The 24,521-nt window shown below is 40.8% G+C and overlaps 1 long non-coding RNA gene across 3 annotated transcripts in view; it reads left to right on the top strand.

Moving 5' to 3' along the window:
• LOC111868747 overlaps positions 1 to 24,521 on the top strand; it is a 295,313-nt gene that overhangs the window by 52,362 nt on the left and 218,430 nt on the right. For all 3 annotated transcript variants that reach the window (XR_004513474.1, XR_002843552.2, XR_002843553.2), the window contains exon 2: positions 17,345 to 17,419. This is a non-coding gene — a long non-coding RNA (uncharacterized LOC111868747). The remainder of the gene's footprint in view (positions 1 to 17,344; positions 17,420 to 24,521) is intronic.

The following is a 24,521-nucleotide window of genomic DNA, read 5'->3' as shown; positions in this document are numbered from 1 at the left end:
AATCAAAAATCTAATCGACTAAATAGCCAATTATTGGTGGGAAAGGATGAAGAAAGGAGACCACTGGAAAGACCAAGGCGTAGGTGGGTGAACAATATTTAAATGGATCTTAGAGAGATAGGATGGGATGTTGTGGATTAGATTGATCTGGCTCAGGATGGGGAACAGTGGAGGGCTCTTTTTACCACGGCAATGAACCTTCGGGTTCCATAAAATGCTGGGAAATTCTTGAGTAGCTGCAGATTTGGCTTCTCCTCAAGAAGGGCTCAGCTCCATGAGTAAGTAATTACGTAAGCCAATTATTTTACTGACTGAGTAAGAAGCTGATTGATTAATTATATAGGTAATTAAAGAACAAGAGAATTAATTAACCGTCTCTTATCGTATTAAGTTACTGACCAATAAAATAACACATTAAAATCGATTGATTAACTAAATGAGTGACTAAGTAACTGGACGCCAAACTTATTAAATAACTTAGTATTGGGCTAATCACTGATTGATTAAAGAACTGGTTAAAACGTAAATAAGTAACGAAGTAATAACAAATTAAGTGACTAGACATTTAGCTGACCAAATAATATAATACTTTACTGACTGATTTACTGAAAACTCACTGACGAACTAAATATAATTAAGTGAGTAATTAATAAACCGAGTAAATAACTGAGCAATTGACTGGTTGGTTGACTAACTAAAACATATATTCGCTTTGTAAATAGCTAACTAAGCACTTCATAATCTGAGTAAATAACAGTCTAACTTACTAACTACTTAATTAAACAACCAACTACTAATTAAATAATTAAATTAGTAGAACCTGAGGTTTCAATACTGATTGTTTCAAAGCCAGCCATTGGCAACTGTATCTTACTTTTATCTTTCCATCTCCTCTCTGGTCTTCCAAGTAACCGTTTTAGGGAGTTCTTGCACCAGAAGTTTGCACTCATACTCTGTCTCTCCAGCCTGAGCTACGTGCCCTGTCGATTTTTAATATTGTACGGACCACATTCAGAAACCATGCGGAAGGAACAGAAATGGTGGGATGTATGAGGACAAGAGAATCTGGCATAAGGACACGATAAATGTGCCCTGAATCAGCCATATTTATTAAATTTTATAAATCTATTCCATCTCCATTGTATATTTGATGTGGTCACCTTACATTCGTCTTCCAATTCACAAATTCCTCGCCTTATAAACATTTAATTAACGGCTTTACACCTTAATATTTTTCAAATATTTACGTCCATTTTCCAGTATGTATACAATGAGTTTAATTTCCAAGAAACACGATCCAAGTCGAATCTAAGAGCCTCGTGTCAACGACCAGCGACTGATTCATTGCCACTCCATAGAGAGACAAAATTTCAGTTGGAAATCCTAAATAAAGAGATTACTTGGTATACGTAGATGTCGTAGGGAAGATAATATTAAAATTGATTTTCGAGGAGATAGGGCATGAGGTTCCGGTCTAGGAAACCGAAATTAACGGCCTTGGGGATTCTTTGCGCCGACCACGCAACACCTTCTATCCGCTAAAGTTCGCACTAACTTCGCAGACAAGCGGCGGTCGCTCGGTTGGTATAGTTCACTTGTGGACTAAAGTCACGGAGTTTTTTTAGGGCATGAGGTTGTGGACACTGAGTTCTTTTTGCCCAGAACAGGATTCAATATTGGGCTCCTGTATACACGGTAAAGAAATTTCAGGTACAAATACTGACGGATAATTTTTTGATTAGCTGAACGAGTGGTAGTTTCTCAAGAACTCTGCTCGGAGGAGTTAGGTTTCTAAAGACTGCAGACTTCATCACTTAGAAATATTATTACTGGATCAAGACGGAAGTGGCGAGAAATTTTTTCCAGTTGGATGTTGATCAAAATGACAGTTGAGAGACACTGTCCACATCTGCAATAAGACAGAATCTTCATTCTGTGGGTTTAATTCTACATACTAAATGCAGAATTAAGATGATTCCAGTCTTAGGGTTGACTAGACGGGCCTCCTCTCTTTCAGCAGCTGGCGAGGCAAGCAACCCCGTAATCTGTACGTACTTGACTGTGTCTGCGGTTAAATTTGACATCAGCCGAAGAGAAGAATTTCAAAACGCTGTCCTTACTTCAGTGCATGCAACTCCACGGAGCTGAGTTCTTGAGACAGCACCAGTCGCTCAGGTACTCAAGAATATCCGGACGTTTTATGGAACACAAAGTTTCTTTACCATGTTCACAAAATCCCACCACTGGTCACTATCCTGAACCAGATGAATCCAGTCCATACCACCCCATCCTACTTCTCTAACATCTATTTTAATATTATATTTCACCTACATTACACGGTATAAATTCCATTTTTTGCAAGAAAATTAAAAATTTGGTAGACAAGGCTTAAAGAAGAGGGGTCACGTGGAAGATCCAAGCGTAGACGAGAGGATGTGAAAAATTATCTCAGAGACATGAGCTGTACAGGTGGGGACTAGATTCAAGTGGCTCAGGAAACGATCAGTTGGCTGTCTTTTGTGATCACTATCACAACGTTGCGACTTCTGTATGAGGGTGGATATTGTTGATTGACTGAGTAACTAAGAGGTTTTCAAGAAATTTGTTATAACAATTTATCACTTTGTAGCTTATGAAATATTAGGCAAAGATATCCTGTATTTAACGAAATGTTTACTGTGACGTGTAGACCCATTGCCAAGTAGGAGCTATGTAAACAGGTGACAGTACAACAGCCGTTGCTAGGGAACAGCTCTGTGGACACCTTCCACCTGCAACACATAATAATAATAGAGACTTTTCTGTGCTGCCCGTGCCTAGGCTATATAATGAAGTCCAGCTGCTGTTGTGAGACAGTTTTGAGGCGGCAATTAGAAGAGTAGGAAGTTGGTGTGAGGTAGCCTGGATGGTTGAGTAGATTGAGAGTTGCAGTTGCGATAAGAGACAAGTTGCTAGTTGAGGCTGGAGAGAGTTCCGGAACGCAGAGAAAGGGGAACGCCCGCCGTTGGAAGCCTCTACCAAACAACGGCTATGTGTGCTGTAGTTACAGTGATCTCTGAAGTGTGTACCTCAATGAGCCTGCCGTCGTCATTTGTAAGAGTAAGTGTCCAATAAATACGATCACCAATCCAAACTCCGTCTGTAGTCACTCTATCACGTGACAGTACTCTATAATCTCACTTAAAAAGTCCCCCAGAAGGGGTCGTTATACGTGGTTTTCTACGTCACGGATCTGTAAGTAATAGAATTAATTATAAGGGTAATATTAATTGTAACCGGATATGGCCTCACCGCCAGTCGGCAGCGTAACAACATCGCAGTGGACTCACTGAACCATACTGTATTAAGGAATAGTTCCGCAGTTACACGACCGTGGAAGAAAGGTAATACAAGTTGTCTAGAAAAACAACGTCCGAAATGAGAAAGGAAAATCATATATACGTTCTTTTATTTCAACCTATGGGAAGATAAACTTTTTGTACTGGTGTAAGTCTAACAATGATAAGTTGAGGTAAAAGGCAAATTTATCCCTGTGCTTAATCAATTGAGCGCTACGGCATGAAGGCATATGAGGGAGTTGATGTATAGATCCACGTTTTCTTGACCTTGGCATTAGTTTGAGTGTAAGTGGTCAGCTTCAAGCCTCGGCCGCTTTACCCCCAGGGAAAGAGCCCCGGTACTAATTGGAAAGGAGGTTGTGTGAACCTCAGAAGCTGTCAGGATGAAGTGCAGAAGAGAAAATTCTTGACCCTACAGTGTCTCGAACTCCGACCCCTCGGTCGTCTGGCCAGTAGCGAGTCACTATACCGACTACGCTATCCTAGCTCCTGATGAGGTGAGGAATAACTGTAATTGTTAATTTTGTCTATTGTGACATGACGCATGAGGGCCGGAATAGTGAATTCGGAGCAAACGTTCATTGCCAGCCAACGGCTAGGTGAACCCATTCCCAAGCACTACAAGAATAGGCGTCCATTGCTACACAACGGTTCTAGTTACTATGGTTCACTACACGCAGTATAAATGTAACTGTTTATAGCCGAAATCCACGGCAAGGAATTGTTGAAAGCACAGCAACGGATGAACGCGATAACAGCAACTGCTGGAAACAGTGTGATACGCAGTTGGCTGAAGGGCCAGGTGAGAGCAAAGGATGGATTCATGCCGTGGAAGAGTTGTGTGTGAGGCGGTCAGACGAAGAGAGTTCAGGAGGCAGCTGAGTATCTGAAGTGCTGAAGACGTTATTTCATGTGTGTTATAGTTACAGAAATCTTGAGAATGTTGCAATTGTGTGTGTATTTTGGTTACAGTTATCCTCAGCGTGTTACAATGACTTGTACTTACGACGTGTGAATATCCAGTAAATAGATCCGCCAATCCAAACTACGTCTAAAAGTCATTAATAGACGTGATACTATTTTGGGTTTCAGCTTTGGCGTCACATTTTGACTAGTATCGTCTGAGTCTGAACATGATCCAATGATGAATATTTGGTTCATACAAGGCGTACAAATTCTTGAACAGTTGTGAAAATTTCAGCTTCTGAAGAAGTACGCTTCTCTATGGAGTTCTTTTTCATTGCTAGTGGGTTGGGACTAAGTCCCTTGTACTGCGGCCACTTCTGGCCTATTGTACCAGCCCCAGATGTGATTGTGGAGCAACTGGTGGAATGAAGATTGGCAGGGAAAACCGAAGTACTCGGAGAAAACCTGCCCCAGCGCAACTTTGTCAATCACAAATCCCACTTAACCAGACCCCGGGATCAAACCCGGGCCGCCGAGGTGGGAAGACAGCGACTAACAGCTTTAGCTATGGCGCGGCCTTCTCCATGGAGTTAGTTAGCTTCATTCTTGTTTAGGGTTACAACTGGGAATTTGGATACAGAGCATGCAAATTCGTTTTTCGTCTATAAATGAGAGGGGTCAAGCAGAAACTGCCTTCCTTCCCGCAATGAAATATTTCCGGACCCTATATGAAAAATGTTTTCAACAGAGAAAATTAATGACAATAGAAGATTTCGCAATAAAGTTTTCAAGATTTGCGTGAAAAATTTTGTAAAATATAGATTTTGATGATTACTGTTAATGTTATTATTATGATATTATTACACTGACTTAATCCTGGCCTGTTCTTTAGGTTCAATCTCAAGAAATTAAACGAGGAAGAGTGTATGGAGCAGTAACGTGTTGAAATCTCAAATGCGTAGGGTCGCAGCTTTGGAAAACTTAAACGCTGAGGTGGATATTAATAGAGCTTGGGAAGCTATTAGAGAGAATATCAGAATATCAGAATATCAGCCAAAGAACGTCTAGGTTATTTTGAACTGAGGAAGCATAAGCCATGGTTCGATGAAAGATGCTCAGAATTATTAGACCAAAAGAAACAAGTCAATTTTCAGTGGTTACAGGATCCAAGCGAAATAAATGGGGATAATCTGAACAATATAAGACGGAAAAAATTTAAGGGAAGAGGCCAATCTGGAGACATATAGCTAGATAGGATAATATTAAAGGGGTATATTGAAGTAGTTATTTCTGTAATGATAGTTATGAGCCCCGTTTCAATAATAATAAAAATTCCCTGATGGGATTTACAACTCTATCTTTTACTATTGATTAAATACTACTGTAATCCTCCGAAGCCCAAAATTCATCTACATAGTGTTTATAAAATTCACCTTGTCTCAATTACGAAGATCGATCATTTTATGATGTTAAGGAAGTAATCACCGATGATTCTCAGAATCACACGAAACACACGGAGATACTATGTCGTTAAAATTCAGAGTTTCTAACTTTAAAATAATTTATTGTAGCAATTCTTGTCTTTGAAAGGTTAAATTAGGCCACAACGATTTATCATACATTATTCGTTGATTGAGGCACTATGCTACAAGATGGAAGGTCACGTTTTCATTTCCCTATGAGGTCATTGCATTTTTTTTAATTGACCTAATCCTTCCAGCCGCACTATGGCCCTGGGGTCGACTCAGCCTCTAACAGAAATGACTACCAGGAATCTTCCTGGGGGGTAAAGGGCAGCCGGAGCGTAAGGCTGACAACTTCACCGCAATCTGTGAGCCGAATATCTAGAGTCTCGATGTCTCAGAACTCCATGGGTCTCCACGGCCTGTTACAGGGACAGCTTTGCCTTTCTTTATTCATAATTGATTCAAGATTTGTTATGCTTTTGTATAAGCTCCTGAAGAAATATAAGTAAAAATCAATCTTAGAAATGGAGAAACAATTGAAGACTAAGGAATAAAACCGGAATATCTAAATCATGTACGGAAAATATGCTAAAAATCATAAGCAATACGTACAAGACTAGGGAGGGATCCACTGTCGTCTTACCGACATTTTACTGAAAACATGTAAGAAAGAATATTCGTAGAGACAATTTTATATTTTGAATCCCTTCAACGCCGATCACTGGATTCGAGGTTCAGCCGATGTGCCGGCCATCGAGATGGGACTTTCTATATTTTTATACCTAAATGTTAGATTATCGCCTTAAAATATGCCAAAACACATTCCTCCCTTAAAATAATCTAATTTAAACATTATTTTTGAAGAAAAGTAATGTCTGCAATTAATATTGTGACATGTTGCGCAAAGCCGAGCCCCCCCGAGCTATCCGCGTAACAGGCCGTGAAGGTCCATTGAGTTGTGAGGCTCCCACATTTTCTATACAATCTGCTCACAGATGGCGGTGAAGTTGTCAGCCTTACACGACGGCCGCTTTTTACCCCCAATAAATATTCCTGGTACTCATTTCTGTTAGTTGCTGAGTCGATCCCAGGGCCATAGTGCGGCTGGAAGGATTAGGTTAATTGAAAAAATCCACCTTATCGGGATTCGATCCCGCGACCTTCCGGCTTGTAGCATAGTGCCTCAAGCAACTACGCTACAGCGTGTCCCCTCGCAATTAATATAAGGTCTTTAAATTTTTGTGAACCAGTCAAATTCCAAACAAACACCCAAACCCGGATGAACCTACCAACAACACAACCATCAAAACAGTCAACAGACGGACTGACAAGAAGTAACAGTTCGAGTTCAATACAGAAACGTTTAAAATGTGGAGCGTGCGTTTCGGAGTATGCACGGAGTTTGGTGTAACTACTTCCGTGACGATAAATAACGTTAGAAGGTGACATGTCGCAATCACACCGCTCATCCATCAATAAAATCAGTTTTGTAGAAGGAATCGCTTGAACTCTACGTTATCCGACTGTCTTAATTGCCAGCCCGCGGTTTTAAGACCTGTACAATTGTCAGCCGTTGAAAGATTTATGAACCCACACATTGCACGTGTCGTGTAATTGCATTTCTATAAATTCTTTTAAACTGACGTTGCATCGCCAGCAAATGCTCTTTATGTACTAATAGTGCCATCACAATTTATATACAAAATGAACGCTTCTACATACTAATTGTATTAATATCCTGTCACGTGATAAGAGTGTCTATAGACGGGTTTCGGATTGGTAGCTGGATTTATTGCACACATATTCAACCCCTTATTATACTTCACGAATTACTATATGACCCACTAGGTCCTCTTAATCGGTTACAGCCTTCATTAGCTGTTGTTTGGTAGCGGCTTCCAAAGGCGGACTTTCCCCGTGCCTCAGCTACCAGCTTCTAACAGCAGCTGTTCTCATTGCCTGAACCCCAGAGGTTATCTAACTGCTCTTCAAGACTCAATTGAACTCATTATATAGTCCCGACACGGGCCACGCAGGAAACAGTTTTTCTGTTAAAGTGTAATTGTTGATTAGCGACGGCATGATTTACTTCATTGTTGCGTGCGCAGACATCGGCATGGACTGCGCAGAAAACGCTATTCCTCTGTTGTTGTTTACGGGCCCCTGCCTAGTAACGGCCGGCTGTTGTGACTCCACAATTGTTGCTTTGAGCTAATATGTCACAATACCTTCGTCACAGACTTATTTCTCAGATTCTTCATTCAATCATATATAAGAACCTATACCAATCATCTTTTCAACTCACACGTACTTAATTAGTTAACTCAATCCATGGAGACGAGTTCTTGTTGAGAAGCCAACAGCTGCTCAGATACTTAAGAAATTCCCAAAACTATATGGAACCTGACGGGTCATTGCCCTGTTCACTAAAGTACGCCCCTGGTTTCTATCCCGAGCCAGAACACTGCAATCCATTCTATTTCTTTAAGGTCAATTTTAGTATTATCCCCATCAATATCTAGGTCTTAATACAGGTCTCTTTACTTAAGGTTCTCCAGCCAAAGCCTCGCATGCATGCCTCTTCTCTCCCATGCGTGCCGCATGGCCTACCCATCTCATCCTTCTCTATTTGATGATTCTAATTGCATGTCACAAGCAGTACATGTTATAAAGCTCCTCATTGCGCAATTTTCTCCAGTCTCAAATTATTCCAACGTTCTTGGGTCAAAATATTCTCAGCAGCTAGTCATGCTACATAATGCAAATATTTCAATTTTTAATATCTTACGGCGAAAGTTACAAGAGATAATCCGATTTTTGAATAAGTTACTTAAGATGAACCGAACAGGGAGATCATGTCAAACGGTCGATAAGTTTCATGTCCGAAACTAATCGACGGATTTATACTAAATTAGGCAACAGTGTTTGTGACACAATGGAATTTTAGCACGTAACGACTGCTTCGGTTACAATTTCATTTTTAGCCCGAAATGGACGTCGTCAATTGCAGGTCCTACTGTCTTCTGGGATCTGACGCTGAGTAGTCTGGTAGAAGTTTGTCGGTGTTTCGTAGGTACCGTGTATGGTCTCCATTTTCAAGGCTGAAGAGTAACAAGCATAGTGAATTTTTCTACCAGACCACACGATGTCATCCTTGAATATAATCATCTCAGTCAGAAACTTAAATCTCACATTGATTTTTAAGGTTTTTTCTCCAAAATATTTAATCGTATAAAATAAAACTCACAAAAAGACGTGTCAATAAGATTTACTTCTGCTTGAAATATTTATGAAATTGATTAATATTCAATAAGCTACAATAAGAAATAATTTATGTGGCGTGGCTTATTAGTTTATATGTTTTGCTATTTATTTAAATAAACATAGCAATAAATGAATGTAATGGCCACGCCTACATAATCAGAATTTCTGACTCTGCGTAGTGTAAACAGACTTGCAACAGTACATTACACATATTGTCAGAGTCACAACTTGAATTGCATTATTAATTTCATTAATAATAAATTTCATTTATCCAGGTTTTAAGTCCACTATTTTAATAAGCTGTTAACTTCTTTGAGAAAGTAAATTTTTTTATCTTTTACAGTCATTCCAAAAATATGAACTTTGCCACATTTCGAACGATTCCATAACACTAACTGGAAACCAAAATTGAAAATACAAGAAGAGAGAGAGAGAGTAAAGGGTCAAGGGGGGAAGAAGGTGGCAGAATGCTGATTGCTTTGTTTTGTAACCAGGTCTTTCTCTCAGTAAGCGAAATATCTTATTCTTAAAAACGGTAGGACTTATATATAATTTTTTCTATTCCTCTTCTACTAAAACACACATTAAACCACATAGTCTACATATTTACTTAACTTTTTGAGGCACAATAGATCACTGTGGTCGCGGTGCAAGGACCAAGAAGGCCCACCCCTTATACATTCATACTTAACTTTTAAAATTCCGAAATCGTTGATGTGCAACGGTTACAATTTCCTTTTCGTTTTTCTCTCGCCTCATAGCGTAGGAATAAACCGGATGTAGCCATGGTGACTGAACTCGACTTTACCTTTGCTGCGGCCAATGGACATCAGACGATGCCCACGTGTAGATTACCACGGATCGCTGGAGATTAACACGTCCATAACACGCTAGCTTCCAATATGGCGGACACAGAGTTTTAGATAATGGTCTAATGAAAGACTGTTACTGCTCTGTTACTGTTTTCCCTGTAATATCACGCCATGTCACTCTGCCTTGAAATACAGCTTAGCATATTGAAGTTCCTTTCATTATTATTATTATTATTATGTATTGTTAAAGGAGTATAGAAATCAAACCAATTGACAGAATTTAATAATCTGTATTCTTTTTGTGTTAAATTAATTTTTGTTAGAATATTTTCATAAATATAGAAACTTTGTATTATTGAAAAATCACAAGTACAATACTTAACTTTAACATGACATCAATTCGTAGCAAAAGTACCAATGTTTTTAAGTAATGTGTATCGTGTGTACCATTGTGAATGTTATACAGTAGCATAGGAAATACCCTATTACTGTGAATATAAGACACACAATTTACACACTTTTTCTTGTTGCAAAATTTAGGTGCGTCTTAAATTTGAAGAATGTGCGCCTTTCTAATTTTTTCCTGAAACCCACATTCAAAAAACTGGATGCGTCTTACATTCGAGGGCGTCTTATATTCGAAGTAATGTGGTATTTGCCCATTTTGGGGTTCATTATAAGTAAGGTAAAGTTGTCCCTGTACTCAACGAATTAAGCTCAACAAATGAAGGCGTATGGGGGGAGCGAATGTATATATCCACGTTTTCTTGACCTCGGTACTAGCAGGAGGTGAATGATCAGCTTCACGCCCCTGCCGCTTTACCCCCGAGGAAAGGGTCCCCGGTATCTATTGGATAGGAAGTTGGGTGAACCCTAGAGCCGGTCTGGACTGTTTTGAGAAGAGAAAATTCTTGACCCTACCGGGACTTAACTTCGACCCATCCTTCGTCCAGTCCGTAGCCAGTCGCTATACCGACTGCGCTATCCCGGCTCCTTATAATTGCTAAAGTATGTATGTCTCTTTGTAGGCGTGCACACAATTCCCCCCAAACATACTCATTTCTGAAGAAATATGCAAACAAATATTTGCCACTTACTGTAGCAGAAATCAGGTTGGTATGCTTCTCTCTCTCTGGAATTTTATTTGGAAATCATCGGCTTTGAATCTTGGTCGAATTGCCGATTACCCTAAATAATACATTTCATATTTTCCTCAGTTCCTCCGAATGAATGCCAAAATAGACCTGAAACAGGCTATAACTCTTACTCTTTACTTCTCATTACTTCAGACGATTATACGATTATCGTATTTCTTCCATACTGAAAGCTGTTACAAGCTTCCTTGAAGCTGTATCATCAAATAACAGAGGAACGGTTAAGTAAACTTGACCCTGACTTTACACAACTCAGTAGCAGACACTGAGAGACTTTGCTGTCAATTTCCAATGACTAAATATACATATATGTTTAGTCGAGTTCGCCAGAATAACTTCGTACTGTGCACCTAATATCCTTAGCGTGATGATATCAATAAGGATGAGATCAGGGACATGTAGCATGCATTATGCCAGTAATACCTACAATGAAGAGAGAAAGACGTAAAGGTAGGTGGTTCTAAAAATTAAGAATTGTAGTGAACCGATAAAACAGCCCAATGGTGGACATTTTGTTACGACGGTAATGAACATTTGGATTCCTTAATTGACTAGATGATAACTGTCGATTGTTTGAGGAATAACCTGTAATATGACTTTAATTGTTTCTTGCATCCTGTTGTGTATTTAATTAATATTAGAGTCAATTTTACAAATATCATTGCGTGTAATTATACAGCTGTGTTCGTACACCTGAGGATGACCTCTTGAGGTCGAAACATGTAGTGTAATAATAATAAAAATATGTTATGTGGTCGGTAAAATTGACTCTAATATTAACCTGTAATATGGTTTAGTCAATTTGCAGTGTTCTGGTAATTTGCGAATTTCGTCTTTTTATGCAATTAAGTATGTTACACTAATCATTATACGTATATATCACTTTTTCTCTCTGGAAGAAATACAGATTTCTTCAGTTATAGTTACAAGTAATCTCGCTGGTTTGTCACAGCAAATACTAGCTGAATTTCTCTCTATTTCTTACACATTAATGTTCTCTTCAAGGTCTTGTCTCCGCACACTTGTAACTTCATTTTCTTACCCCACCTTCAAACTTTCATCAGGATCATAGCTGGGAGGAAGGTATGGGCCGCGCAACAGTGGAGGAAACAGATTCTGTAAGAATAAGGTGAACAGTGACGCATCCGCAGTGAACGAAGAATAACATTCTCATGACCTGCAACAGTCGTCACGAGATCAACAGTTCGGGCCCGAGCAATTTTAAACACGCGTTATAGTACATAGCTTGCACAGTTTCTGTGTGTTCCATACCGGTGCATATCATCCGTTGTATGATGCGTAATCAGACCATGGCCATGTGAATCATATCTTGAGCAAGCAGATTTGTGTACACAAGACAGATGATGAAACAATGTTCAGTGGATAAAATTATTTTTGCTAACGTTCTTATGTTTATGTGAAATTAATTAATTTAATAGGACAAATGAAACATTCCGAATCTACCGCAGAATACATCGCCACTGTTTGATCTGAGTACCGCTATGAATTAGTGGGGCATATCCGCTACTAAATAGAACGGTTGGTGATTTCAGAAACACTTCTTGCACAAATGAGTGCACAGAATTATTAATAATTAAGAGAAAAGCAACCAGCAAAGTCAAGTGTCGAGATGGATTTATAATAACGGTCCAAATTCGTAAACAAATCCGATACATTACGTTATATAGGTACGTAAGCATATGTTTTCTCGTACATGTAGTTAATGAATCAGATATCAAGACAAAGAAAAACACAGAGACACCGAGCATGGGTACAAAATCTCGTTCCTCACGTGATAATGGAGAGCTTACAGTCTCTCAGGCTTACAGATACTACGAGTACTAGAAGGAGTCGGTCTGCACGTCCAGATAGCTTTTGGTCCCAGCCAACCTCCTATCCAAGCGGGCACCGGGGGCAAATTCCCCGTGGGTAAAGCTGCCTGGGCGTGAAGCTCCATCTAGTGCCTAAATCAACAGTAGTGGAGCTAAACCTCCACTCCCTCATATGTCTTTATGGCATAGAAATTAAATAATTAAGCACAAGAATACTTTCTTTACTTTCCCATAGTTACTAATCTCACTGCTGCTGATACTACTACTACTACTACTACTACTACTAATAATAATAATAATAATAATAATAATAATAATTGGCAAACAGCTTTTTCTGAGCCATAGCCTTCCATAGAAGATTCTGCCAGACTTGTCAATTCCGTCGTCATTTGTAACATCCGGTTTTCACTTCTTTGGACTTCGCAGTAGTAATTTTTAAAGAGCCTTGCGTTCAACACCCAACCTAGAGGTCCAGGTTTCTGTATTTATGTCCCTCAGTGACAGGGTGGCTCAGTTATAACGCCAGGCAACGGCTTCGCTTTTCGTCGCCTTCTCTGATTTGCAAGGCTGCGGTGAAATATTCTAATCCACCTCCACACGGGATAATATTAAAAAAACTCCGTGACCTGTAGTCCGCAAGCGAACTATACCGACCGAGCGACCGTCGGCGAAGTTAGTGCAAACTCTAGCGGATAGAGGGTGTCGCGTGGTCAGCACAACGGATCCTCACGACCGTTATTCTCGGTTTTCTAGATCCGAGCCGCTATTTCCTCGAAATAGCTCCTCAATTCGGGTTAATAATAATAATAATAATAATAACAACAACAACAACAACAACAATATATCTACGAGTTGACAGGTTACCTGGTATTGTTAAGAATGTACATTGTAAGTTTCACGTTCCGACAGCCTTAAACCCGGGGAATGAACACCTGTTATCCATTGAAGAGGAATGCTTAGTGAGCCTCAGAGCCTGTTCGGACGCTGTCAGGAGTCGAACCGGAGTCATGAAGCCTGTAGCGAGTTATTATAGACTTCTACTGAGCCGGACCTGCCCATACTAATAATAACTGTCATAAAAGCATGGAGGAATGGTACAAGTCACTGTTAGTACACGCTTCACTCCTTTGCTTCACCTTCAAGAAACAGTGATGTTCATTTCCAGGTTCTAGGAATACATGACATACCCTTGACGTTCTCAGGGTCTATTAACTGCACCGACCGTAGATATATCGAAGAAATAGCCCCACGCTATTTTTAATTCCCAACGTTTTTCGTCTCATATGAACAAAGTCTGCGATAACAGTAATCTTGCCGTCTCTTTCTCATATCTTCCATCCCTGTTTTCCCCCTAGCAGTTATATTTGTCTGTGTCTGTTTTGCTATTATTGAGTAAGTGAGACAGACGGCTTGCAAGGCCAGCTTATTGCCTATCTATAGCTATCTGTTGCCGTTGTATTCGGCTGGCAGCTGTTCCTTCACCTCACGATAATTACAAGAATTATTCAAAAAATCAGTCAGGCAAAAAGAAACATGCCAACTTATACATATTATAGACAACCGACGTTACATCAGGAAACTTGGCGAGTGTATCTGAGGCAGGCTATCTATGCCACCACATGACTGTTGATACAATTGAATGACTGAAGGGGAGGGAGGGAGGGCACTTAAAATGTTCCCTCACTTCCTGAAGGTTAGTATTAGTAACCTGAAAGAGAACCGACAAACGTTATATTAACATGCTGCTAAGTATGGAAATGTTCTGGAATTCACAGATGTCGTGTTTGTAAGACAGGACTTGACGCTTCACTGACCTTCCAGTAATGACGAATTTATACATTAATGTATTTTGTTAACGACTACCAATGTATTCTTGTTATTAAAAGACTGAAAGCTCTCCTGGCGCGGTAAGATGCTGCCTGATATTTAAACCAAGAACTGCATATCAATGTTTATACCGCTTTCCTTGTTTTGAAAATATAATAGCGGGTTTATGAGATCACCTTGCTAGTGTTATGCCCCCCCTCACCCCCCAACAGCGAAGACAGTTCATGTCTTAGACCGCGCGGCCACTGTAACCGGCCAATAGAACACAGCCTACCTTTTTATGAACCAACAAGTATCTCTCTTTAAGTGTTCGACATGTTTACTGAGGCGGTTGCACTGTTACCGTTTTAATCGGAAGCTTTTGAGCCGTCAGCCCCTGTTTCATGCACAACCGACTAAGCGACACTGAGGAGGCGTCCTGTACACCAAGCCATCATGACAGGGCCACCATTATGGCGTGACTACATTAAATGCGTGCATATATTTAGACAGTCAAGCAGTGTGAAATGTTTCACATAACTTAGAGTCTCCTACACACAGAGCAATCACTGGAGATCCACCATAATCGCACCATCGCAATGTGTGGGGACACAGTCTTCGGTGGCTCTGAAGGTTCTCTTTGTTGGCAGGCTCTGCGACTCTGTCGCATGGCGACTGTCAAGTGTCCAACACAAAAATGGCGTGATATGTTGACTTTGAGAGAAAAAATTCTGTATGCAATTTTATTTTTCCGACGAGTTCTGAATGTTCCGCCCACCACATTTTACTTCACCCTAATTATACGAAATACCGGTATATATATTTTATGAATACAAATTTTATAGCTCTCATCATGAAACTTTCTTTACCCTCAGTTACGTTCTCTCTCGTGGGTACAAATATTCCCCTTTAGGGTCCAACTATCTCTAAAGTACGCATAATTAAATCACACTTTCTGAATTCTGGCAACTGTTAACACTTTATGCTATTTAAGACTATTATTCACTCATGCTGATACAATATAATTAATAAGTTACGTATATCAGCAAATGGCAGGTGTAAACAAATAATTGTGTAAGTAGACGTAATAATAAGTACAGACTAAATAGTTGGGAGGCCGGTCACGGTAGCTGAGCGGTCTAAGGCATGCACCGTCTTCGCTCGCTCAGAAGCCGGGATGGTGGGTTCGAATCCCACTCAGGGCGTGGATGATTTTGTGCGTTTTTCTGTGTTTTTCTACAGGTAGAGGCCTTGCGACGAGCTGATCACCCGCCCAAGGAGTCCTACCGAATGTGCTAGATCTAGAAAAACCAAAATGAACGGAGAATTTCATGGAGGTAGGCCTAGGCCCACTGGGGCTGTAGTGCCAAGGAAAAAAAAATAGTTGGGCTGTAATGTTAAACAGTCGTTACATATTATTAGCAAAAAAATAAGTTGCTTACGATACTTTCGAAAGTTTTTCCTGTTGTCTTGTGATGGCATGGAATAAGATGTGGCGTTTAGAACACCTCTGTGCCCTAGCAACTCTGACTTTAGGGCGCGGTGTGTCCGTGTTTGCGCGCGCGTCTCCTTTTGCTTATCTTGGATTGTGGGATTCAGTCGCAGCCAGCAGGGCACGCTGACGGACTGACTGGTCCCGCATTGCTCGCTTACCGTTGGTTCTAGGTGTAAAAATCAAAACAGTTGACAGCTGGAGACCAAACCAAGGGTGATCTATCATTTTCTGTCAGCATACTAGCACAAGTAGCGCAATGATTTGGTCTACATGACAAATTACAATATCGACCTTCTATTTATAAATGGAAGCAGGAACAGCTCACGAATGCGCTCACCAGGTCGCAGTGATGACGAAGATGATTATTGATGAGCCGGATATACCCGCACTTGTGCCAACTGTCAAATCATTGGAAGCGTGTCTTTGGATCCTTTATACGCCTCACGACTTTTGTAGCGCCACTTTTAATAGGCCTCCGTGCGATCTGTCTCGTCAACAGAATGTAGGCTACGGTCATATTTCTTTCTTTTGCTGACTCTACAGACCCCTTGGGCCCTAGCCTTTAATTTTCAGTTTCATGATCATTTTACAGACGGCAGGACTCCTTGGACGAGTAATCAGCTCATCACAAGGCCTCTACCTAAATACAAGACAACACAAACACAGAATAAACACGTACACCTAACAAACATCCATATCTTGTGTGGGATTAGAACCCACGATCTCAGCTTCCGAGCGAGAGAAGTCAGTACATGAATTAGACCACTCGGCTACCGTGACCGGCGGCTACGGTCATAATACATTCACCAAATATTAGGGTGAGCCGATAGTGCAGGATGAGATTGGCGGAATATATAACACATACGGAGAAGAAGCGAAATTCATACGAAATATTATCCGAGCAAGCGGAAGGGAACGTACTACTTAGGAGATCTTAGTGTAGACTTGAGGATAATATTAAATTGGACTCTAAGGAACGAAAATATGAGGGTGTGTACTATATTCAGTACAGGGTACTGTGGCAAATACTTGTGAGCACTGTAACGCTATTTTGGGTTCCACAAAAGGAAGGAAATTCTTAAGCAGATGATCGACTGCAGGCTTTTCGAGAAGAACTATATTTCACGGAATTAGTCAGTCAATCTCTAAACTTCAATATATACTCGTATTGCTGGGGTGATGGATCAGTAAGATTTTGATGCAGAAAACATGCCTTGAAAATTAACCATACATTTGATGTTAACGAGATGTATATCTTACTTATGTTACAGTTATCTTGGGTGCATGAGAAGTCCAAGCAGTACTGCAACCGTTCCATCGCCTTCTAGCGACCTCCTTTTACATAAGTAAGTATATTATTGTTAGTATTGTTATTGTTATTATTATTATTATTATTTACACTTTAAAATGCTTTATTCCAGCCGACAAAATATTGACGCTTTATTTCTGATTAACGTCTTCAAGAACAAAATTGACTCTTGTTCTGTTAAAGATATTGTTGGTCTCCGTGTATCCAATAAGCAAATTAAAGACTTTTCTACCTTTAACGTCAGTAATGTCTCAAGACTAAGCCCTTCAACAAGATGTATCATGGCTGCAAACAACATCTGCAAATCTCTGGACGTTTCCAATAAACATAACATCTCCCTTGAGGATACATTTTCCTTTGCTAAATACTACTGACTTATGTCATTATCATGTTACCTGTGTTATGTTATTGCATAGTTCTAGTTCTAGATCGAGCCTCAGTTTAGGTTTTGTTATTATTATTCTTTTTATTGCTAGTGGGGTGGGACTAAGTCCCTTGTACTGCGGCCACTTCTGGCCTATTGTACCAGCCCCAGATGATAGGTGAGGGTGATTGTGGAGCAATTGGTGGAATGAAGATTGGCAGGGGAAACCGAAGTACTCGGAGAAAACCTGCCCCAGCGCAACTTTGTCCCCCACAAATCCCACTTGACCACACCCGGGATCGAACCCGGGCCGCCGCGGTGGGAAGCCAGCGACTAACGTTCACTCCACTTCATTATTCCGTATACTTCGCAAAATGCCAAACATTAGGATATAAAAAATAACAATTTTGCAAGCTGTTTTTCATTAGAATGAAATGTGGTCTTTTGCTTTCAAGAAAGCACATAAATTAGAAGTATTTGGACCAAAGAATAATAAAGTAGGTGAGGAAGAGAGGATATTACACAAACAGGAGCCTTGTAGCATGCAGGTGCCAAGACGTACGTACTGTCATTATAAAGGCCAGAACATGCTGCTAGTACGGAGAGACAAGGAATGCCTGTATACACAGTTTTAATGGAGAAACCTCTTGGAAATGATCCATTTTGAAGACCGACAATTAATTCAAAGTCATCGTTAGGAAGGATCTTATAGAAACAGACAGTGACGATGAGGACCGATTGGAACTGGTTCAGCATGCCAACAGCGATGTCTTCCTCTGGCGCAGTCAGTCGGGAGCCAACTGACTAGATATATTTAACAACGGTGCGTAATATTTTCCTTTATGCAACCTCGGAACTTGTTACTTGGTTTCAAACGTATATTTTTATTTTCTGTTATTTATTTTCAGAAAATATTTGCACTATATAACCTGTCTCTTTCTTGCTTATGGCCAAGCTGCTCTGTAAGCAACGCCACAATGGTTCATAGATAGCAGCAGTATACAGTCAACTTGCCTTCTGTTTCTGTGCTTTTACAGTAACCATGAGCCATGACAATAGCAGCTTCAGACACCACTGACGCTGTATTATAAAATGATTAGTTGGTTATTATCCTTGGAATCTTTACTAGCGCGAACGTCCTGTAAAGAGCGCCACAAAGGTTCGCAGCCTGATATGCTGACATCGGTAACACAAACTTCGGACATCATAAGCGCTTTATTATAGACAAATTAAAACTTCATTACCCTTATAATGTTTAAGACCAACCATTCTGTAAAGAGTGCTAGAGTGGATTCTAAAAGGCTCTGACGATGGTGTATAACACTCATAATTACTGGGACTTTGCCAATCTTCCAGTATGCTAGAAATCAGAAAACACGTTTCGCAAACTGGATCTGCTTCCATCCTCAGGTTAGGGGGAACACCTATTCTATTGGGTCCCTTAAAATGAGCCTACATCAATCATTGGTCCAATCTAGTTTCAGATTAGCTCTTCCTAAGGGACCCAACAGAGTAGGTGTTTCACCTTCCCCACCTGAGGACGGAAACAGATGAAGTTTCCGAAACGATGTGTCTTCTACTTTCTAGAATACCGGAAGAAAGACAAAGTCCGGAAACCCAGTAATTCTGAGTACTACAGTTATTCAGAGATGGCAGCACAACGCATAGGACCGTAACTACGGTGACAACGGATTCGGACAGCATCAGCAGATCACTGCAGCGATTTATATATCTGGCGAGAGTCTTATCGATATCTCGTACCCTATTTAGATTGAGATTTGAGATGATTTGTAAGCTAAATGAGTTAGAAATAAGGAAAGCGACGAAGAAACTAATCGGGCTTCTAAATCTCTGTAACAATAAAATAGCACCGCTTTCGACTGATTTCCCGAAAGAGTAACGATTTGGAAACAGCTGCGAATCTGTAACTTTGCACACGTCACCACACACAGAATATTCTAGAACGATTCGAACGGTTAAGGCTTTGTGTGTTTCAAGGTTTAATGTAATGGCATATCTATCCATAAGATGATAAATAGGAGACGGAACTCACGTGATGTATGCGGGCTGTATCATGGAGGGGTGGCTACCGACGCGACACTGCAATCAACACTTCTGGCTGCCATCTTAATCGCCAGCAGTCACCTGTCGCCGACACCTCGGATGCCTCGAATTTGAATTTCAACGTTCCTCTTCTTTCAGATCCTCAGTATTCACCTGTGAATTAATAGGAAGACCATATGAACCATGTAATTTCCTACTAATGGAATAACAATGCCAATACCGAACTCCGCCATTACACACTTGTATTAAACAGTTTAATATCCTTCCAACCTACTTCACTACTATTCCTTTTAACAATATCAGTTCGCTTTGGTTGTGTTCCCAGTTGCACATGTTTCAGGATTATTTTCAAAGGGATTAAATGTGAATTTATTTATCTGAGCTACACTGACCCATTGGCGAAGACTAGCTCTTTCAAACGATTCATTTGGATCAGGATTCTCCTCGCCTAAAGATGGAGACACAACTGCAATTAGGGTTTTTACGATGATGTATAACAATCGGGATTGCTGTGTTTACGGGCTAAGCTCATTGTCTGGTATTCTAAAGAACTTCAAAGAACACTAATTTCTTTAATTAATGTTCCTCTGTGTTCTTCAAGTACCGATCACAGTGGCCGCGCGGCCTAAGACATGAACTGCCTTCGCTCGCACGAACGCTTGGATCGTGGGTTCGAATCCCAATCAAGGCATGGATATCTGCTTGCATTTATTCCGTGTTTATGTTACTCTGTGTGTAGTTAGCGGCTTTGCGACGGGCTGAGCCCCCGCCTAGTGAGTCCTATCGACTATGTATAGGATTAAGAGACTGAAAACGCGGCCAAGGTCCAAAGGGCTATAGAGAAAAGAAGGGAGATGAAATCTGATTCCTTCATAAAATCAAAGCATCTTGGATCCATACGGTCGCCCTTCTGTAACACCTGTTAGGCCTGTAATCGGAAGATCTTTTAGTGTTTCTTCACCTAAATGGACGGCCTACATTATCTGATTACTTGCCGAAACTCTGAGTTGTCACCGTGAAACTGGCAGAGCTGTGACACGAATTCTGGCGACAGACCAGATATCGTGACTCACTTTCCAGTACATCCAGGTAAATACGGAAGCAGCATATAGTAGCGTTTAGGCCGCGACCGTCTTCACCGAAAGCCCTACGGAATTTAAATACCAATATAACGTACTATATTCGACGATTTATAGCGTCGGTAATTAATTCTCCGTTATGTATTAAATACCTAAGTCTATTGAGAAGATGATAGTCAGTAAACTGATCAAATATCTTACGCTTTATGGGATCTGCTAGGTTATAACCGTGTTTAAAAAGCGCACCATCCTTTCCTATTCCGCCCAATGCGAATTCAGTTCACAGACGCAAGCTACATTCCTAAATTTTGCTTTAATATTATCCTTTCAGCTAGGCGTAAGTTTCCCAATTGTACTCTACTCTTCTGGTCTGACGACTAAGATTTTGTGTTCCTCATAACCCAACTCCTTTATACCTTGTTCTTTTACTGTTTTTGAATCACCCTAATTACATTTGATGAATTGTGAAAATTATGGTAAAAAGGTAAAGGGACTCGAACTCCGGTCCCTCAGTCATCCAGCCTATAGCCAGTCGCTGTACCGGCTACGCTACCCCGGCTCCTGTGTACAAATTATGAAACTCTTCAAATAATTTCCTGAAGCTCTACGTTACATCCTCTCTCGTAGGCCCAGATATTCCTCTTAGCATCCTGACATTAACAACCTCAATTTATGATCCTCCCTTAGGAAAGGAGGCCAGGTCATGAAGTGGGGATACAGTTCAAGTATTCTTGACCTCAGCACTAGAAGCATGTGAGTGGTGAGCTTCACGTCCCGGCCTCGTTACCCACGGAGAAAGGGGCCTCGGTACCCATTCTGCAGGAAAATGAGTGGTCTCAGAGCCGGTCTGAACGTTGTTGAAAAAGAACCCTTGCACCTGCCGGGAATCGAATTCCAGCTGTCCAGCTAGAAACTCGTAGCTATATCGACTTACATATTTTAGAAGCAGACATTTAATGATATCCAGTTCGCAGTTGATCACCTTAACGCAGATCCTGTCAATAAAATATCTATCTATGGCTCTACAGCCCTCTGTTGGGCCCTGACCTCTTCTTCAATTTCGTAATCTTTTTAAAAAGACGGTAGGACTCCTTGGACGAGTGATCAGTCCGTATCAAGGCCGCTACCTACACACAGGACAACATAAACACAGAATAAAGGCAAACAAACATCCATGTCTTGAGTGGGATCCGAACCAAGAATCCCAGCGTTCGAGCAAGCGAAGACAGTTCACAGTTTAGACCACGCGGCCACTGTCATCGGCAGTCAATAAAATATGAGATAGTTATAAAAATAAGAGAGAATTCTAATATGAAGACACCCGTGTTATTGCTGGACAGAGCGGAGCGCCCACCTGTCACAATAAGCTGTGCACGTGTAGTGCTGTCTGTAGTGGTGAAAACCTTCGGCCCATTGAAAGAGCCTCTCCGCTTTTAGAGTAGCATAGAAAACATAGTGTTTTAAGTAATGGCTATACTTTCAAACAGCAGCAGATGTTAGTTTGCTAAACACTTCTTCTTCTTCTTCTTCTTCTTCTTCTTCTTCTTCCTCTTCCTCTTCCTTTCTACTGACTTCTCCACAAACGTTTGGTTTATTATATACCATTTAACATAAGACAATTTCCTAGTAACGCCCATATTTCAGGATACAATAAAATGTTAGCCATTTCGGAAAACCTTTATAGCTTACCGACAAAAATTTGTGGAAATATGAAACAATAGAGGAGTCCTTACGTAGCTAGGAAGAAGTCCTTTCTTCCGATTTTCAAGCATTTCTACATCCTCACGCACTCACTCATGGAGCTGAGCCCTTCTTCAGAAGAAGCCAAATCTGCAGCTACTAAAGAATTTCCCAGCATTTTATGGAACCCGAAGGTTCATCACCGTGTTCACAAGAGTCCTCCACTTGTCCCTATCCTGAGCCAGATCAATCCAGTCCTCTCTAAGATCCATTTTAATATTGTCCACCCACCTACGCCTTGGTCTACCCAGTGGTACCTTTCCTTCTGGCTTCCCCGCCAATTTCATATATGCATTCCTCGTCTCCCCCATTTGTGCTACATGCCCTGCCCACCTCATCCTCCTTGACTCGATCATAGTAATTATACTTGGGAAAGAGTACAAGTTATGAAACTCCTCATTATATTTTCACATTCTCAGACACCGAAAGTTAAGCGACTGCATTCACTGCCGTTCAGGAGATATAGAGGTAAATTTTGGACACATAACTACGGTGGGGGGGGGCATTCTGATGCGGAATCCTCTTGGTAAACGTCCGCCTGGAATACCAAGGTGATGGGTGCATAGTAATGAAACTGATTACAAGGAGACGGGTTGTGAGTAGGAGAGGCGAATGGAGCTGAAATAGCGTCCATACCATCGGCAAATTTTTGTATCGAATATTCGGATTTTGCTATCACAGATTTAGTTTTAGTTTTTACTTGCATTTACTACATTAGGTTTCTTCAGAAAAACAGCATAAAATTGAGGCATTCAATGGAAATGAAATTCTGAAGTAGAAAGCAGAAAGTATATATCGGGGCTGATAGGCTTATAATTATTAATATTCTATTTATGTGTATTTTAGTTACTCGTGCTTTATTTTCCGAATGAGTTTGCAGTGCATGGGTCTGAGAGTCAAATGATAAGCTGATTAGTCACTAGTGAATTTAAAATGGTATGCAAGGAAGTGTTTGTGGTATAATTTGAAAATAATCTCCGGAAATTGTCTGGAGGGAATGTGTAAAACTGCGTAATCCTGTCAGGACTGCCGGTGTCCAAACTCGGGTTTGAGCCAGGAACTTCTGGAGCGGATGTCAGAACTCTTGGAGCCAAGGATTTGTTGCAGAAAGAGAATCTGAATATATTAACGTGAAACACAACTGGGACTAGGCACCCACGTACAAATGGCGACAATGAATTATCACTTTTAGTACCCCTAACTTAGGATGTCTCCGTTCTTATCTTCAGTGGAGAGGCTATTGTGGGCTGGAACCCAGGTTTCTGGGTTTCAAAAGAATCCCTGATTTAATGAATCAATATTGTAGACAGTAAGTTAAAGTAAAGCTGTCCCTGTGCTTAACTAATTAAGCATTACATCATGAAGGCGTATGGGGGAGTGGACGTATAGACCCACATTTTCTTGATCTCGGCACTAGTTGGAGGTGACTGGTCAGCTTCAGGCACCGGCCGCTTTACCCCCAGGCAAAGAGCTCCCGGTACCCACTGTATAGGTGGTTGGGTGGACCCCAGAGAAGGTCTGGACGACATGGAGAAGAGAAAATTCTTGACCCAACCGGGATTCGAACTCCGTCCCCTTGGTCGTCCAACCCGTAGCCAGCCGCTATTCCGGATCATATTCTAGACGGTATGACAGATTTTTATGAAACAAGATGTGAACATTCGAGAATCTGTTCTGACATACCGAGCTCGCTGGCTCAGGCGTTAAAGTCTTGCCCTGTAATCGGGAGGTGACTAATCAGAATCTTGACAGGGACCGAATATTCGTGCTGAGATTTTCCGTAGTTGTCCTCAGTTCCTTCAGGCGAATTCAGGGACAGTTTTTAAAATGGGCCACTACCTCTTCCTTTCACATTCGTTCCAATATATCATTCAATAACCATCGTACTATCT

The sequence above is a fragment of the Cryptotermes secundus genome, unplaced genomic scaffold, assembly GCF_002891405.2.
Source record: "Cryptotermes secundus unplaced genomic scaffold, Csec_1.0 scaffold13, whole genome shotgun sequence".
Classification (NCBI taxonomy): domain Eukaryota; kingdom Metazoa; phylum Arthropoda; class Insecta; order Blattodea; family Kalotermitidae; genus Cryptotermes; species Cryptotermes secundus.
The sequence above is the reverse complement of the archived record's forward strand: the minus strand, read 5'-3'. Positions and strand labels throughout refer to the sequence as shown.